Source organism: Haplochromis burtoni, unplaced genomic scaffold, assembly GCF_018398535.1.
Source record: "Haplochromis burtoni strain Fernald_Lab_line unplaced genomic scaffold, NCSU_Asbu1 Contig_297, whole genome shotgun sequence".
NCBI lineage: Eukaryota > Metazoa > Chordata > Actinopteri > Cichliformes > Cichlidae > Haplochromis > Haplochromis burtoni.
The window spans coordinates 307,280-310,346 of record NW_024582658.1 but is presented as its reverse complement, the minus strand read 5'-3'; the positions used below and the strand labels follow the sequence as shown (position 1 = coordinate 310,346).

The 3,067-nt window shown below is 47.6% G+C and overlaps 1 protein-coding gene across 3 annotated transcripts in view; it reads right to left on the bottom strand.

The window, feature by feature from the left end:
* The window catches only part of fam49al (family with sequence similarity 49 member A, like), a 40,579-nt gene extending 38,177 nt beyond the window's left edge, over positions 1-2,402 (bottom strand). For 2 of the 3 annotated variants that reach the window (XM_042228029.1, XM_042228030.1), the window contains exon 1: positions 2,008-2,402. The gene's annotated coding sequence lies outside the window, so the exon portion shown is untranslated. The remainder of the gene's footprint in view (positions 1-2,007) is intronic. The other variant, XM_005940870.3, reaches the window with a different exon arrangement.
* Positions 2,403-3,067: the final 665 nt, after the last annotated feature.

Below are 3,067 nucleotides of genomic sequence, written 5' to 3'. Positions count from 1 at the left end.
ACACACAGTGCTAATCCTCCGCAAGACAGCAGGAGAGAGTGATCGTGCAGCGCTGGAAGCCACCACCGCACACTGTCAACACCATTTTGCAGCGAGCATTTTGACTGGATGAGAGAGAAGGAAGTGACAGAAAGTGGCAAGCTGATGAAGACTGATGGGAGGAGTGACTTACTGAGAGCAAGGAATTAATAAATGAAGCAATAATGAAGAAGAGAGAAGAAGACAAAGAGAAAAAGATATGGGAGAGAATGGGGGAGAGATATGGGAGTGACAGAGAAGGAGCGAGAGGAGAGCAGGGAGGAAATGCAGACGGGCATGTTTCTATGGGCGCTCAGGAAAGATTTGGGGTGAGGGATTCTTGCATCATCGCGGCGAGCCAATGAAAAGGCTCCGTTAAAATGTTCAAAGGGAGTGTCCTAGCAACAGCGGAGTAAATACCATAGCAGCCACCATTCCACCTCAGACTGAAAAATCCTGCATGCACGCAAACACACACACACACGCATACAATTTGATTAACACATTGGTATGCTTTATATATAGATATAATTAAACTGATTTGCACTGAGCAGTTTTTGTCTAATGTTAAAGACATGTTTTAGTTAAATATATTTGTTTATGCAGTTTTACCTCACTCACTACATGTGCTACAGTGATAAATATAATAATTGTTAATAAATACATCACATATTGTACATGTCATACTTTCAAATATGTATGCATGCACCTGTACAGTATAATAAAGTCCTACATATAGATATATTATAGAACACTGGCCACGCACACATACGCATTCATGTGTGTCATTTGTATGATTGGTATACATACATTGGTATGCAAACCAATTTATGCATGCAAACTTAAATTACAGTGACTCATTCATTATCATAATCATAACCACATTCCTAGCGGCTGCAGCAGGCATGGATTCAGGCTCATACTTGGAATTACACACCTTTCATCTCAGTCCACTCTTACACACATGCTTTCTCTTTCTACCTTGCTTCAAATGCATCTGTCCATCCACACATCACCCCTCCCTCCCTCACACACACACACACACACAAAAAGAAGACCTGCAGAGTCACATGGTAGCTTCACTCTTTCTGCTCCAAATGCACACCTTTCTCATTCACCAGTTGTTTTCCTACATTTGAAAAGTCCAAACATCCTTAGCCCTCATTCATTCATCTTTCCATTCAGTTTTTTCCCCCTCCATCCATCCTTTCCTTCCCTCCTCCCTGTTATCCACTCCAGTCGCATGCACCCACCCCTTCTGATCAGCGTTGCAATTCTGAGGCTATTGTTTTTAGCAGGTCTGTTTGCAGAAATGACCGGCCTGAGCTTGAACCTCAAACACCTCATCTCGCTGCATAAAGCCAGGCGCCTTTTGTACGCGTCGACAATTAGATGATATAACGCGTGTGCGGTGAATGGATCTCAATGTGCGAGAGGCCATGCCTGGCATGCAATTTATCCACATTGTTCCCACAGTATCAGTGTAATATACAATGCATGTGCTGCAATGGTTCTAGGTCACATATGTCCTATGACCGAGCCACCAACCTTCACTGGAAATTTGCACACATGAGCTCTCCTGATGGTTTCCAACATGCAGAGCAGATCCCTGATGGTGTGTGTGTAGAGATGTGTATATGACTGTGGCAGTGACTGTGGCGCTCTGGCTAAGCACTGCAGTGAAAGAGGACAAGTCCCAGTTGACCAGCCCCACATGCTCCCTTCCTCCCGCCTTACTCCACAGGGGGGTTCTGACCCAGGCTAGTCTTTCCCATCCGGTCCATCTACCCTGCTAAAACTAACCACCCAAGTCACCCACCAGCCTCACTCCAAAACCTGACCCACATGCCTCCTCCATCCTCCTTCTCCAGCCTCTCTTTAAGGTGAAGGGTGGGACTATCCGATCCCCTTCCTGTGCTGAGTGGACAGAACGTTGGTGAGAGGTGAAACGAAGGGAGTGGGGGGGGGGAAAAAAAGAGCTCAGCTTACCGGCTCGGCGTGCAAGAGGGAGGATGATGCCTCTGACTATGCTCTTCCTGCCTCCTCTGCTGGACCGAGGTGAAACGGAGATGGATGCAGAGAACAAAAGGGAAGGATGGGAGGGAAAAAAGAAGCAAAAACAGCCGCTGTCGGCTTGCGGGAAAATGAAGCGAGGAGAAAGAGCGCAGAGGATGCCAGAAGAGGAAGAAGAAGACAAAGTCCCCGCGCTGCTTTTCTCTCCCTCTCTCTCTCTCTCTCTCTCTCTCGTTTTCTGTGTGGATCCTTTATCCTCGTGAGCCAGAGGGTTGTGGATTCACCTAAACACTGAGCACACGCACTGCCTCACGCCACACAGCCCTCCCTCTTCCTCTCTCTCTCTCTCTCTCTCTCCACTATAGACAGCAGCTGCTGGTCTATGAGAAATAGAACGCTATGTCCCCCTCCCTCTGTCCTTCTCCTCCTACCTCTGTCGCTCACAAAGACCCCCACCACACTCACACTCAGCATATCCTCACAACACCCCCTCCCCCTTTGACTAACATCTCCCACTAGCCTGCTGGCAACAAGAGGAGGGGGCACTGCTGTGTGAGTGTGTGTGAGACACAGAGAGTGCAGAGTTGCATTGTGTTTGACATTGTTCTAGTGGCAGAGTGACTTATTCTGTCCGCACGGTGAGAAAATGCACCGCGATGAGCAGGGATGTGCATCGGGGGTATTTTTTGCAAACTGTGTGGGTGACTGCTGAGCATCACTCGCTGCCACGTTGCAGAAAGGGAAGGAAATTCGCATTATTTGTGGTTATGGGTAGCGGGAGCACGAGGGTGTATTTATTTACAGCTAGGCCGAAGTGTACATAAGTGTGAACAGAATGAGCTCCTATTTATGAAACTTTGAGCATCATGGGCACCTCTTTCGCTAGAACGCCTACGAAGTATGTGGTTGACTGTGTGCATCGTCACTTTCCTCTGTGCTCTCGTCCTTCAGCAAGAATTTGGCCTGGTGAAAACTCCCAGTAGGGAACCTTACTTCGGGGTCACAGCCTGTAGGTTAAATGAGCCGTGGCTAAATT